Raw genomic sequence first — 16,270 nt, 5'->3', positions numbered from 1 at the left:
GACCGCCCGCCCCCCCCAGGTGCGCGCCGGCTGCGGCCGCACAAAGCGGGCGGGAGCGATGCGGAGCTGAGCAGCTGCGGGGCCGCCTGCAGCCCTTGCCCTTCCGCGCCGAGCCGGACCCCGGCCAGATGCATGGGCAGCCGGGCATCGCCGCCGCTGCTGCTGCTGCGGGGCTCCGCGTCCCCAGGGTAAGTGCTGGCTCCCTCCTCTCTGTGCAGGGCGGCGGTAGGGGGAGAGCAGCCCTGCACAGGCGTCAGCCGGGGGAGCAAAGTTTGCCAGGAACTCCCCTCCCCCTCCCTGAATTCGGGGCAAAGCATCCCTATCCCTGCTTTGTCCCAGGCCTTGCCCCCCTACCCTTGCTGCCAGCTTTATTTCAGCTTCTCCCCCCCCCCCCCCCCCAACACTTAAGTTTCTTCCTCTGCTTGAACCTGGCGGTGCAGCGGGGATGGGATGAGCCCCCCCCCCCCCCCCCCAGAGTCCAGCTGCCCTGCATGGGAAGTGGCCCCAGGAGCGAAGTTTTGCTGGCCTCGGGTCCCCGGCGAAATGGGTGCGTTTGTCTGCCTGTGTGCGCCTTTCTGATTTGCATGCAAATGGGAGTGTATCCTGGCAGATGTCTTGCCTCATCCATTCACATGAAGGAATTGGAAAAGACAAGGAGTCTTCAGTTTCACAATAGACCTTCAGGAAATGGAAGAAAGGCTCAGTGTGAGGCTTTTTTTTTTTTTTCTGTTTGGGAATTGGACGCCTTGCTGTCACCTTTATCTGGAAGCCAAATTCTTTGGGAGCCGTTTGCAATGGAAACATTGCGCTGAGGACGGGGCCCCGTACCTGCATAATTTGTTTGGGGCAGATTTGAAAAATCTTGGTTGCTCGGGATGGATGAGAGAGGTGGGACTCCTGCAGCTTGACATAATGCTTCAGCACCAACTCTTTCGACTTGCATCCCCCCACACACACCATTAGACTGAAAAATATCCCTCAAACCAGTAAAGGATTGGGCTGTTTGGGCAGGCTTCTAATATTTCACACTGTACTCGGAGGAGGAATATGCACTCTCACTGGGTTCCAGCAACTTAGGGCCAGAACTGGCCCCGAGAGCTAATTGAAGGTAATGAAGCATGGTTTTGGCCAGATAATAATCCGACCTATAATTCTGGTACATTTTTATATTGAGATATAGTAATATATATCAGCAGCATTCTTGTTTTGCATCATGCGGCTCACTGTAACAACCCTGAAAAAAAAATCAATAATCTCATTCAGAGGACCACAAAGCAAGGACTTTCCTTGTCTTTGCTAGCATTAGCTTGATAGACAACACCCTGTGCACTGTTCACCTCCCATCATTGTGAAGCCCAGTTAGACAAAAGGCTTGCAGCATGGGCTGCACGTGAGTCTGGGTGAATATACCTACTAACATGCCAAGCACAAGTTGCCTCTCCTTTTGTTAGTCTCATAAGCTATTCTCAAAAGTAAAAGGCCCCATTCAGTGAAAGGGGTTAACCCCTGCATTCGAAAGCTTCATTGAAAGAGAGAAAGAGAGTGTGCATTGTATTAGAGGGTTCAGTGTTATGAGGAGGAATACAACAGATGTTAGTCTGCTATTTTACATGTTTCCTTAAGTTATTTAGTGCTGGTTCAGTGCATTTTCCCACTAGGCAATGGAAGGCAAAGTAACAGAAACAAACTTAAATCAGAAAATGTTATAGTCCAAAGCCAGCAGATTACCCGACAGGCTGCTTCTAATTTTTTTTTTTTTTTTTTTTTTTTTTTTTTTTTTTTGGTCTTCATAACTACCTACCAAATAGCAAATCATGATAATAAGGTTCTTCTGTGAATATTAAAGTCCGTCTTCCTTATGGAGTTGCAGGATGCCTATAAAGTGAGCTTGACATTTCAAGCAGGACTATAAACAATTTATTGAAAAGTAGGGTAATTGGGGTGCATGTGAAACAATCCCAGAGACATTTGAAATAAACAGAGCTAATTGTAAATCCCATCATTGCCTAAAGTTACCAATATTTTTCTTTATGTCCCGTAAGTTGAAATGAACAGTACTTAAAGACAGCTGCATATACGAAAGCAACATCCTGGGGAATGTATTAGTTAAGAGTTAATTGTTAGCCCCAATCAGATTGTCAGCCCATCAAATCAAGTCTGCTGCTTTTGGCCATAACAAATACATGATACTTCAGAAAAAGTTGATGCCCTCTTCTCCCGTGATGCTGTGGAGCCTGAAACAAGGGGATTCCTTCCTGATGTGCCAATATGAATACTTGGCTCATGCTCTGAAAGTTGCATTTTTTTTTTTTCTCCAAGGGGGGGAAACTCTCATGTGATGACCACTTACCCAAAAGGTTTTCTGCCTTTGCTCAAAATGTATCTGAGCAGACTTTTATACCGTTCCCTATGAAATGACATAACCTAGTAACACTTGAATCGTAAAGGCTCAGTCAGCAGTAACGGACTTAAGTATTTGTCAGCAGTTGACATGAGTGACATCCTATGGATTAGAGAAGGAAACGAGTTATCCATTTTGTACCATCTTAAATGGGATATAAACTATAATCAGTTAAAAAGTAGAAAGCAAGGCTAATCGCTGAAGGCAGACTCTGCCCAGGTGGGCAAGTTCATCTGGACAGTAAGCAAACTGGTAGTTAAAAAGGAGTTTTTGTTCAGTTAGCTTTTTAACAGTTTCAGGCTTTGTAAATATGTACAAGTCTTTCATTGGTGGTAGTAAAAAATAGTGCATTCAGGCATTCCAGCTTGTGGAGATAATGAGGGCATCTTTAACTCCTTAATGGGCCGTGGATTAATATTTGTCATAGATTTTGTAAATGGGCATTTGACAGAGTAATATAATTGCCATCAGAATTATTTCAAACATGTATTTCTCTTCTGCTGCACTCAAAACAGTATTCATTTGAAGTAATGAACTAGCCTTGTTGTTCTGGTGTGATACAATAGCATAGCCCTTTGGAGACTAAGGAAAACTTCCTAATTGGTTTGTTTTCATCAGCTGTGCTTTCCTAGCACATCCTTCTATCAGCAGGCTGCCACTGTCAGTGAAGACCACATTGAGAAACTCTTGACTTCTAGGCAAGCTGTGAAATACCTTGAATGAACTATAACTCCAGTAAAACATATATATTATTTGAAACTGCAACCTGCATAGTTTAAAATTCTTGAAATGTAAATTACTTGTATTGCCTTGAGTTTCCTGTTAATTTTCATGACCATCAGCTATTATGCTGGCCTCAAATTTACTAATTTAATTTCAAAGTAATCAATTGTGCAAATGGTCGCCTTTGTAACCAAGAGTCTTGTAAGAGTGCTTCTGATGGTATTGGCATTATTTCTGGGCTTTAGTTTGATTCATTAATATTATGGATAGAAATTAAAGTTTGTCACTTTTCTGCCAGATAAACAGAGGGTGAGGTTTGACCTGTACTATTTTTGCACTCTGAGGGCTTGCTTCTAGGGTACTTGCCTAGGCAAAACTCCCAATTATGGACCTGGTCCAAAGACCAGTCAAGAAGTCTTCTTTTGACCTCAGTAGACTTTTTGGTTCAGAATACAGAATAGGTAAAGGCTGGAATCAGTTTAGGGCACTTAGAAGAAATGAAACCAAAAGGGGAAAAAATAACTTACATTTACAAAAGAATATGGGACTTGTGCATGTTCAGGGAAAAAAATGCTGTCGAGATCTGGATTGCCCAGCAAATGGCAGCAAGAAAAATGGAAAGGTTTATTGAGCAATCAGATGTCCTTCAGGAATGTTTTGCTCTGTTCTAATGTTCATTTTATAACTAAGAAGCTCTTTGAAGCCCTTATTAATATAAATGAGTTGTAATTTTCTGACCTTAAGCCATCCCAGTTCACATATATTATTCTATTGGCAGACATGTGGTCTCCACAGCTGTCCCCTCATTTGTGTATGAAATGGAAACACTGGTGGCATTTGTAGGTTACCATAGTTACATGAACAATACACGTGTGATACTTCATCCTTCCAAGCTAAAGGTTTTTTTTTGTTTTTTTTTTTTTCTGGCAGACATTTTGTGGACACAGAACTGAAGACAATCTGTGTAAAGTTTTGGGGGACATATAAATAATTTCCTCCTGTTATCTATTTTCCTAGTGCTGGTTCATAGCAATCTAATAAATGCTAACATACCTCCCTTGCCTAACTAAAATCCTACCCTGCAAGATACTGCTCCTAGGACTTAAGTGCTAAGTACCACACAGGAGACATCCAGCAATTAACTGTATCAGACGCTCAAATACTGCAGCATATCTATTTATGTCTTTAGAATATTAGATTCAACCTCTGCCTACCAAAGTTTTGGGTTTAAATGCTCTTTGTTCCTGTTCCTCTGTATAGAATCACTATCTGTAATAATTTTAATGTTTTCAGTGTTTGATTTCCCACCCCGTAAAGGGAAAACTAAAAGGCAAGAAAAAATATACAAATACTTCAGGAATTTCCACACCAGATTCTTTTGTGAGTCTACAATGCTAAATAAATGTGTCTTTAGGAAAAAAACACAGGGCAACTAACTAAGAAAAAAGTATTCCCATTGATGGCTAAACATCTACAATTAATTTATACCCTACCAATTAATGTATACCCTACTGTTACTAAGTAACAGTAAAAAAAAACAAAAAAAAAACCTGGCAACAATAACAAAAATGCAAATGCATCTTAGCACAGACACTGTCATTATATCACAATAACGATAAGTAATGATGAGCTTCCCCAAGAATTTGTCAATTAATATTCTGAAAAGCTATTAAGAAAATCAAATGACAATTTTTTTTGTAGAAAATAGACTGAGTGTATGTTTTGAATTAGTCATTGACATTCCAAATTTTATTTTTAATAGCTGATTTAATAAGCCATCCTTTAGTAATGGGAAATGGATCAATAATAGACCTTTTTTCCCCCAAGATATGCCCAAATTAAACTTGCATTTCTTTTTAAGAACGCATCACTTCTTGCATTTTTTTCCTTTGGCCTTTCCTATATGTAGGCAGCCCTTTCAATTTTTGTTTGTGGCCCTGAATGAAAATGTTACGGATGGGATGTTCAGAACCACCTAGTGTTGGCCTAACGCTGTTCCCACTGAATCAACTGGGACTCACTGACTTTAATAGGAGTTACTGATTGTTCTTGAAACTCTTAAATAAAAATTGCTCAGTACCTTTCAATTGACAGCATCTCCTAATCTACAATTTCTCATTTTTAATGACGCACACCAGACTTCTAATATCCTGAGTATGCATTTGACTTGTGTGTCAAGGGAAGTGGAACCAAACTTCCCAGCCTCTTGTAGGCTAAAATCAAATATATATTCTCAGATTAGACCAAATGCTTTGAGAGAGTTTTAAGTTATGTATTTTAGGTATCTACCATCTAATTCGAGGCAAATAACTTTTAAAATGGGTCTTAAAATATCTGAGTTGTGTTGAGGATGCATGCAAGTTTTGAAACAGCCCTTTGAAAAGTAACTTTGGGACCTTTACTTACTTAGTTTTATAATTCTTTCTGTGATGCCAGTCTTCATTTACAACAGTACAGCTGGAACTCTTTCCCCCTTGCTTCTTCAAAGTTAAGTGGCCTGTTTAATATTGGCTTTTTTGAAAATGACTTATGACTTATTTATTTAGGAATTCTAGAGACTGTCAGCATCTCATTTCTAGGTATTTAATTTAACAAACTAATGCGAATACAGCAATTTCTGTGTCTGTCATCATTAATTAACAGACTGAAAAACTGCAGGTAGATGGAAATATGACAATACAGAAGCTTTTTTGAGTGTATGTGTATATTTTTTTCTTTAGAATATAAAACCAAAAATCAGGTTGCTTAAATATTTGACATTCTAAAATGTTGGCCCAAGTTCTAATCTCACAGGTATGGATGCAATTCCCACACAATTTAATGGAAATTAGGAACTAGCAAACCCTGGGATTCAGGAGTCTTCTCCACATTACTTGCAGTGAACCTGGAAGCGGACCAGAAGTGCTTCTGGTCCACTTCTGGGTCTGCGGCCGAGCACACTGGGGAGCTCCCTGCACTTCTGTGGCCCCACCATTGCAGCATTCACGAGCTGCCTGGTACCCTGAGGTATGTAGAAAAAACATTTAAAGCTATTTCTATGGCCAAATCATCAAATACTTTGAATCAATTTGGGGGTTGCGATTCGATTCAGAAGGATTAAAGGGTCTCCTGATTAGATTCGAATTCAGAGATTCGGCCACCAAATTGGGCCAAATCTCTGCTGAATCAAATTGGAGACCAAAGCTTCACCCAGCCCTATTGTGTGGTTTTTTGTTTGTTTGTTTTAAATAGTTTCATAATTGCTTTAAAATTATCATAATTATTGCACAAAACATTTGTTTTCCAAAAACAGAAGTATGACACTCAGAAACTAAACTCTTTATCCTCATACAGTTCTTCGCTCAAAAATAGAATCTGAATGGGCGATTGTAACAAGTGGGCATCTGCCCACCTACCTTGTCTGCCATGCCTTTGATAACAACTTGATGTTCATAATGAGGCTACCCATTTACTTACCCCGATGCCAAGGGCCTAATACATGGCTCCAAACCTCCTCTTATACCATGTCTCACAGTTGACATCCATAATGCCCCAGTGCCTCACACTGGGATCTGCCCTCCTGTGCCCTCATATCAGGACTCTCACTCCAGTTCCCCCAATCTCTGTGCCCTTACATTGGGACTCATAATTCCCCACTCAGGGCTCGCAGCCCCTACCTTCTCCTCAGGCTCTGTGCCCAGCTCGGGACCCCCTTGGTCCTCTCGCATCCTTACACTGGGGCCTCATCCCCTTCCCTACACTGGGCTCACCATCCCCTTAATCTCCTTGCCCAAGGAGCCTTACACCTAGCTCCCTCATAGGCTTAGGGCCTCACACCCAACTCCTTAATGCCACTCAGGATTAATAGTGGGCCTAGAGTCTGCCTCGGATCCCTTCCTGACCCCAGCCTCAGGACTCACTGTGAGCCTGGGCTCCAGCTTTGACTTTGGGGTGTGTTTGCCTAGCCTTTCCCCTCCACAAGATCACCCTCAAAGCAGTGGGGGCTGAGGCTTTTTCTTGGTGCCCCACACTCACAGTTCATTAGGGAGGCATGGTGTGGCATTTCCTGAAGACTGCCCCACCACCAGCAGTTCCACCACACTATCCTCCCCAGCAGGGTGTAGTTTTAACTCAAGCCCCAGGACCAGGAGCCTCCACCTTCCCCATAGCTCCTGCCCTATACTGCCAAGATGGCACGAGCAGCAGCTGTAGCTGGGTGGTGGTCTTCTCCCGGCTGCTAGCAACAAACTGCTGGCTTCACTGCTCAGGGCCCTGTTCTTATAACAAGCATCTGGGCCCCATTCCCAATCAGGTAGTTGTGCCTTATTAGGAGTGCAAACAGCCACAGGCTGCTCCTCCTGTTCCACTTCCCCCCGAGTAACAGAGCGCCACTTCCCCCCGAGTTACAGTGACACACCTATAATGAACCCCCATTCAGGTTACACATTAAAGTTTTACCAGGGATTAACTTGATTTGGAAAACTTTTTATACTTGTGTCTTAAGTGGATTTCCATGTTAGGTTGGTTTCTGGCTCTTCATGCCTTGTGGGTTTGTAAGACGGGCCATAAGCTTTTATTGAAACGATTTTAACTCCATCATTGGTCTTCCAAGCAGTATATGTATGCACATTTCTAACTGACACCAATTCTGTTCCTCAAATTCCTAAATTAAGCTGCATGGTGTCTTTATGAAATATATTCATTTTTGTGCTTTTCACTTTCAAATATGCTAAGGTGACTCAGAAGTATTTGGTCTCTGCAAGACTCCTGGATGTCAGCTGCCACCATAAAGACAATTTAGCATTAAAAAGTCATGCAGGTTGGCTCATCTGGCTAAGAGGAATGCTAAAACTTACAAATTAGGCTTGCATTGTAAAGGACTATCTGCTTTTTCTTTTTCTTTTCTTCTTTTATAACAGGTTAGGCTGAAATCATTGCCAACTCCAAGCTTTCTTTGAAGTTAACATTCATCGACCTTCAAAGTTTTCACACCACTATCCTTGCAATCTTTCTAACACAGGAGTGGGCAAATCCGGCCCGCCAAACATTTCATCCAGCCCATGGGTGCTCACCAACTAGTTGTACACTACCCAGCCCTTCTGCTCATGGGGGTGGGAGTGAAGTGCATACACATACACCCCAACATACCCTATTATGCCTCGCTCCCACCATCGTGCAAGGAAGGGCCTGGCCCGGCCAGCATGCAGCTTCCAAGCAGGGCTGTATGGCTGGGGCTGGCAGCAGCACAGAGCCTATACCTAGGGAGCGGTGGGACCGTGGAGTTTGGGTGGGCATCCCCCCCCCCCGCATGGTGCACAGCCCCCAGCGCAGGCAGCAGTAACAGGCAGGAGCACTCAAGGCACTTGTGCCCAGCACAGGTGCTACAGCTGGTGGCATACAGCTCTGACCAGCACTGCACATTGGGGGCAAGGAGAGTAGTCCAGGCAGCCTGCCTCTGTCAGGCGGAGCTCCCTGTGGTGCACGTGCAGCTCCCACACCACCAGGGGAGGCCCCTGTGATGGAGCTCCCTGTCTTTGCCACTGCCTGTCATGCAAGTCCCTGTGCTCTGTGGGGAAGCAGGGGCCAGGCTCCCCTCCACTTCCAGCAGAGTCCTGGGACCTGGGGAAGGAAGCTGGCTCCATTGCAGGGGTTACCCCTGGTGGTGCAGGAGCTGCGCATGTGCAGTGGGGAGCCCCATGCAATTAGAGGTGGGCCAGACAGGTTGTACTTGCCCTCATGTGCAGCACTAGCTATAGCAGCGTGCCACCAGTGGCAGCACCTGGGCCAAGCACAAACATCCTGATCACCCCCACCTGCTGCTGCTGCTGGAGGCTCTCCACCATGGTGGGGGAAGGGGAGGGGGAGTCCCAGCCCCCCCATACCCCACAAATGTATGGGGTCACACACCCCGCAACGTACCTTATTGCCCCCCAAACATAGGCACACTCTCTCAAACCCCAGCTCCCGCACCCAATATACAAGTAAGACTTTATTTTTGAGTTATTATGTAATCATTTCTATATACACTACACAAATACAAATAATGATAAAAATATTTTTTGTAATAAAATTAAAATGTTATAGTAGGTGTTTGCAAGAATGGCGCGTGCCCCTGGCAGCTGGGGTGGGGCACGTCGGTGGCGGGAGCATGGCAGTGGTAAGTGGGGGAGCTCCTGCAGACCACTAGCAGCCAGTGGCAGTAGTGGCCAGCAGGAATCGCGGATCACCTGCAGATGCCACCGATGGTATTAGTGGTGAGCAGCGACTACCCGCAGGTGCCGCTGATAGGGTTGGCAGTGCCTTTTTGCAAGGGATGCACCGCCATGCTCGGAGGGTACACGTACACCCACATGCACCCCCTACGCATCGCCCCTGGGTGCTTGACTTAGTGTGTGATTTGCTGTTTTTCTGGTTCCAGGAAAGAGATTTCACATTAATCAACCTTCAAAGTTTTCATACCACTATCCTTGACATCTTTCTAAGACAGGGGTGGGCAAAAGAACCCTCACCTCCCAAAGGGAATATTTCTGGGGGGCAGAGGGAGGGACGTCTGGTGGAAAAGGTCAAGCAAGGGTTAGGGGCAGGATTTCCAGTCCCAAGATGGTGACCAGGGGGCAGAGCTCCTGTCAAGGGGTGGGACTACCATTCCAGCCCTTGCCAGCTCACCAGAATTCATTCAGTGGCCCTTCAGCTAAAATAATTGCCTGCCCCTGTTTTAAGATATAGTTCTCTCTTGTCCTGTCTAGATATGGAAATGCTGCACACAGTTCCCATACAGAGCTGGAGAAGTACAGTCATCCTTTCATAGCCCAGTCAAGAGCCTAAAAATGTTCAGAACTTTGAAGTTAGTCTTGATAAATATCCATGTAAATGAAAGAGTATCTATCCTTCCGACTGTAAGGCTGGAGTTGTCCATGTCGATGAGGTACACTAGCCCAGGCTTTTGTGGGTAGGGGTGTTCTAGAAGTAAGGTTTGCACGGCTTCTCTACCGTAGTCAGTCAGCATCTATTTGGCCAGCAGTCTTTAACATCTAATTCTCCTTGAAACAGTTAACACACAGCTTAAATGTCAGTAACCAAATTAAGATGCATTTATGGAGTGTTTGTTTTTATGAAGTGTTGACTTGGGACTAGCCTCTACACTGACTTCCAGTTAAACTCCGCAGTAGTCAGTGGAGTTTTATAATGTCAGTGCAGAATGTGGCCTGTGAAGCTAATAGTCCTAGGTTCAGCTGCCAGGGAAGTCAATCGAAAGACTTCTGTGTATTCAAAAGAGTATTGGATTGGGTCCAAAGAACCTGCTTTAGTTGCCTTGGGTTTGCACGCTGGTTTGAGGATCTGCTCATTCTCCAGTATGGGAGAATCTGGGCGTATGCGTTTACAATAGCACAAAAACCAGTAGTTGAAAATACTGTTGGGCTTAAGAACTAGTATTCCTTTTATTCTGCTTGCATTGTGCTCTGTTTGCTTTTGGAGGAGACGGCTGTTTAGGTTGTCTAGCATAAAACAGAAGATGGTGACATTTTTGTTTGTTACAGAATATAAATCAAGCTGGTAGACTCTATGTACTGTAATTTGCATGTTTATCATGGATGTAATTAATCCTACCTTTTCTGTTTTCTCCTGCGTCGATTCAATTTAAACAAAACCAAAAATACCTAGGAAATGCACACCTTGCTAATGTGCTGCAGTATGAGGCAGATCAGTTAATGATTGGGCCTTAGCTGTTCACTAAATTACAAATGATCTATCCTTCTAACAAAAAATGAAGTAAATACTGATATTAAACACACCAGGTAGTATTGCGAGGAGCAGAAATTAGTTGTAGATCCAGATTTTTACGTGTGGATCAACAAAGTTGGTAAGGGACCTATTTACAAGAAGAAGAAAAAAAAGCTTGCTGAGAAACGGTAGCTTAAAGTCAGGTCCTTAAAACATCTATCACAGTACAAGATGCCAAGTGCAGCCAGACAAATGTTCTTCGTAAATTAGTTGGCAAGTCAGTCATGCCTTCCCTCTTTGTCTCTTTTTTTACTGAAGCAAGTCCAGTATACACAAATTAAGCATTTCAATGCCTGAATAAATCATCTTAATCAGAAAAAGTATTTGCATTAAGTAAACAGAACCAGCAGTTTTAAATTCTGGACTGCAAAGTACAATTTAACTTTTTTCTTCTGTAACAGGCAAAAATTACGGAATATACAGTTTTCAGAAGTGTAAGAAATAAGCAGTGATAAGCAGCAGGAAACTTGCTGCCTTGATAACGACAAGCTTCCCCAGTAAAAATTGGGAAGAGTTTGTATGTCCCATTGAAACCATTTATACCCACATTTGTTCACTTTTCGCTGCGTTCTGTCTGTAGATTTATGAACTTTTCTGAACCAAGATCCTGACTTCTTTTCTGTACGATAAATGCATTGTTTAGCTAATTATGGGTGATGCTTAAATAATATAACATTTAATACAGTCCTGTTTAGACAGAGTATAATCTTTCAGATGACAATAGTACATCCTATGTAATAGTTTGCTCTTAGTTTGCCATCATTATTTAATTCCAACAGTAATCTCAAAAAATCTCTCTCTTCTTTTGAAGCACAACACTATGTTTGATTAATGTCATGTTACCTTTAGAAGAAGGATGACTAGAAGGCTTTGCATTGAGAACATTGAGCTGCTTCTGAAGAAAACTTTTACAGAGACATATATCAAGTAAAGTACACTAAGGTGCTGGTAAAACAGGAGGTGAAAATAAGGCTATTGTTAACTTGAGAAGAATTACTCTTACTAACACAGAGTAAAACTTTAATTTAGTGTAGTTGCAAAAAAACCAAATCTGTGGCTTTTAAATGGAATCGTTTCTGTTATCTAGGCTTGGTTACATTCCAGATCGGCGAGTTAGTGTTAACAGCCTATGTATTGTATCATTCACCACCTCCCATGATTCATCTATTTATTTCTTTTATTGGTGTGTTCAGTCTTGAATGAGCACTTAGAAGTCCCTATATCAGCCAATTCTATATACAGTTGCATTAACTTATATGTATAAACGCTATGCCATTTAGAATGTAATCCTCTGTCTTGCCCATATCCAATTCCCAGTGAAGTCAGTAGGCGTGCAGAATTCAGTCTGTGCACCACCTTCCAAAAAGATTGGTTGCATGGGCAGACTCTGTAAAAAGTAAAGCTCTAGATGGTATTTAATGTTTAATCACCCTGGAAATTGCAAAGCAATTATTTCAGCAGAGCCACGTGAAGAAAAATATTGAAGTGATCAAAGTGTGATTTAGCAACAAAAAATGGTTCTGCCTTTCCTCTTTTACTCACTTGCTTGGTACCAGATCTAGGCTATAAAATAAATGAACTGTTTGTGTGTATACTTTTGTATATATGCTTTTATCACAAGGCTTTTGTGCTTCCTATAGCCACGGTCATTAATATGTTAATTTTATACATGCACACTGGCTCTTCTATTTTACGTATTTATTGGCTACCCTTTCTAGCATGAGGTTTCTCTCTGGCATCATTCACTGTTGATATTAACCCCTACAAGCTGTGGTCTTCCCCTGGCAGAAGGGAAACCCAGAGGAGTCACAAAATTGGAAACCTCATCTAAAGTTGTATAGGAAGCACGATAATGTCACTACCAGGGAGCCAGTACAGGAGGAAAGAAAAGGTCATTTTTTCTGGCTTCATGAAAAATATGCATTTCTGGCATCCCTCTCGTCTTTCTGGTCAAAGATACGTCACATAGCACCACACCTGCATGATAATTAATTCTACTAAGCAATCCCCTCTACCCTGTTTAGACAGAGTAGGGGAAGAAAGGATTTTCTCCAACACTTCCAACTAGGTCCTGGTGCACTACTGCCTGTTCAAACATAGGGACCCTGGGAGTCAAACCTCTTCAACCAGCCTTGCACGAAACTGATAAGGGCCAGATACATCTGAAGGACATTTCAAGTCCTCTTTGATACAGGACTACCTGTATTTTCTGCTTACACTGAGTATGTTGATGAAGAGGGGAGATGAGAAGAAGAATGCAGTTCATGTTTAGTAACTGAACCATGGCCCTGAGTAGTAATGAGGGAGAGCAAACAGTATGGGAAAGAAAAGTCGAGAAAAGTCTTCCTGAGGAAATTGGGTATAACCCGTTTTCTTTCCTTTATTGCTAGGAACTACCTGTCCCAACTGAGTTGAATGAAATTGCTTTTTTTTTTGCTGGAGGCAGGGAGGGGGAGATAGGCAGAGAGCACAACTGCAACAAGTTGTGTTTCATATCATTCTCAACATGCTCATTTCTAGGTGATCATTCACATGAATGTAATATTTGGATACTGTTTACAAAAGCAGAGAGACAGTTACAGTTTTTATACAAATCCAAATACGGTTTGCTAGCACAGGACCAAATTATGCCTTGAATGGCTTTGGGACCTCTGCCACATTGGAGCTGTAGACTCATTGAGGTGTAGCCTTTGTCCCAGTGAGTTAAATCCAGGTCCCTGATTCTGTAATGAGCAAACCGCTACACCAGTCACTGTGAACTTGACAGGTACCTCCTTTGTTTCACCTCAGCTGGGTCAGATGGATAAAGAATGAGAGGAAGGATTACTTACATTTATTTAGTGGATGGCAAACTGAGATATGGGAAGCCTGTGGAAGAGCTAGAGTATAAACAGATTATCAGCTTTCCACTTTAGTGCCTTACCACTGTCAACCACCTCTCTGCTTAATTGTCAACTAATCTTATCAGCAAAGAAAATGGAAAAACGAGTGAGCAAAAAATTCAGTTTTGAAGTCAGGTATTGGCAAACCAGGATGAATCAGACAGTCAGTCATCTAAAGCAGATTTGCTGGTTGGGACTTTGCAGATACTAGTGCACAATGAACAAAAATGCATCCTCCGTAATAGCCAGACCATGAGAATAAGCAACGGCACTATATGCTGCAATAAAAAAATACTCAGAGCAGTAGGTCTCTGCAGATAACTATAGAATCATATAAAATTAGAGTTGGAAGGGACCTCAGGAGGTCGCATCTAGTCCAATACCTTGCTCAAAGCAGGGCCATCCCAATTAAATTATCCCAGCCAAGGCTTTTTGTAGCCAGCTCTTAAACTCCAGGAATAGAGATTCGACAACCTCTCTGGGTAACCTGTTCCTGTGCTTTGCTACCCTTCGAATGAGAACATTTCTCCTAATAGCCAACCTAAACTTCCTTTGCTGCAACTTGAGACACTGAGGGAGCTGGGCTTACTTGATCTGGATAAGTCGTGAGCCGCAGCTTCCTCACCATTTTCATTGCCCTCTACTGGACTCTCTCCAATCTGTCCACATCCTTTCTGTCGTGAGGGGCCCAAAACTGGACACACTACTCCAGTTGTGGCCTCACCAGTGCTGAGCAGAGGGAAGGAATTGCTTTCCTCAGTCTGCTGGCAGTGCTCCTACTGATGCAGCCCAGTAGGCCATTAGGTTTTTTCACAACAAGGGCACACTGTTGGGTCATACTCAGCTTTTTCTCCACTGTAACCCCCAGATCCTTTTCTGCAGAGCTGCTGCTTAGCCAGTCAGTCCCTGTACTGGTGCATGGGGCTGTTCTGTCCTAAGTGGAGGACTTCGCACTTGTCCTTTCTGAACCTCATGAAATTTTTTTTGGTCCAGTCTTCCAATTTGTTGAGGTCCCTCTGAATCCTAGCCCTACCCTCCTGTACTTGGTTCTGTATCTATCTGCTGCTTGTCATCTGCACACTTGTTGAGGGTGTACTCTGTCCCATCTTCCAAGCCATTGATAAAGAGACTGAACAAAACCAACCCCTGGGGCACACCACTTGATACCAGCTGCAAACTAGACATCAATCTATTTGATTATTACCCTTTGAGCCTGATGATTCAGCCAGTTTTCTATTCATTGTACAGTCCATTCATCCAACTCTTACTTCCTTAGCTTTCTTTCAAGAAGATTGTGGTAGACCATACCAAAAACCTTGCCAAAATCAAGGTACATCACATCCACTACTTTTCCCACATCCATAGAGGCATCTCATCATAGAAGACAGTGGAGTTGGTCAGTGAATCCAATGCAACTGCTCCCAACTACCTTCTCCAAGCGCTTAGAAATGGATTCCTTGAATACCTGCTCCATGAATTTTCCAGAGACCGAGGTGAGGCTGACTATCCTTGCCTCATTCTGAAGTCCACAATTATGCCAAATGTGACCAAGTACAGAAAAGAGATTGTCTGGTATTCATGGTTATGAGAATAGTAAAGGCAAAAGGAGGACGAGACAATGATGAAGTTTCCAAGGTATTCTAGCCATACAAGAGGTTCTAAATGTTGTGTTAAAAAAATGGTATTACTTTCCATCCGTTGTGGTACATTGCTCTAATTGCCATGCTTCTGAACTTCCTTAATGAAGATCCTCAAGGATGGTCAGAGTTAGCAGAAGGAAGGAGGAAAACTGGTCAAAACCCAGCGCGAGCATTTTTGTAGTTGTGCAAGATCGGAGTACACCATAAGGTTCCACCATGTTGATCCTAGAAGAATTTATTCACAGAAGTTCATCCTAAATGCCAAGCAATGGAGCTGTAAATGTAAGGAAGATGAGCACAGATCACAATCATTGTGAGCAGTGGAAGTGCTCTGCTATCCTATTGGCAGTGACTGACCTGGTCACCAATAGTGATGGGAGCAAAATAGGCTGTATACAGCCACTGAGGTGCAATAAATAAAGGTGGCATTTGGAGTTAGATTTGCCCAGGGTAGTGAATAGTAACAGCAGATGTCTGGGTTGCTGGCAGTATACTGCGGTTACTGCCCATATGAAAACATTCCCATATGGATGAGTGGGTCAGAGGGTCAAGCCATGAAATGTTGTGTCGTGTACTATTGGAGTTAGAGGCACTCCTCAAAATGAAGACCATAGTGAAGAAAATACTGAAAATATCACTTTCATCTCTTCTCAGGTGAAATGTTTGAGGTTAGTCTGTGGAGTCAGCCTTGCTCCTTGGAGTAGGAGAATCCACACCTCATCTCCAAAAAGGTTCCAGCAAATTAACTGTAAACCAAATGTGAAATATTTCATTGGTTATATGAAGACCTACCCTATTTAGAGAATCTTGCGAGCAATTTTAGTTCGCTCACCTTCTGATGAGCATATCCTTGGTTAAACAGG

General features: G+C 43.0%; 1 protein-coding gene across 2 annotated transcripts in view; it reads left to right on the top strand.

Annotated features, from left to right (window-relative positions):
• The window catches only part of LRRN1 (leucine rich repeat neuronal 1), a 33,070-nt gene continuing 16,800 nt past the window's right edge, over positions 1 to 16,270 (top strand). Inside the window, exons 1-2 of one of the 2 annotated variants that reach the window (XM_090022495.1) lie at positions 1 to 188; positions 6,004 to 6,130. The gene's annotated coding sequence lies outside the window, so the exon portion shown is untranslated. The remainder of the gene's footprint in view (positions 189 to 6,003; positions 6,131 to 16,270) is intronic. The other variant, XM_090022494.1, reaches the window with a different exon arrangement.

This window comes from Crocodylus siamensis, chromosome 11, assembly GCF_052110815.1.
Source record: "Crocodylus siamensis isolate JL-2025a chromosome 11, ASM5211081v1, whole genome shotgun sequence".
Taxonomy (NCBI): Eukaryota; Metazoa; Chordata; order Crocodylia; family Crocodylidae; genus Crocodylus; species Crocodylus siamensis.
Note: the sequence above shows the minus strand (reverse complement) of the source record. Positions and strands in the feature narration are given on the sequence as shown.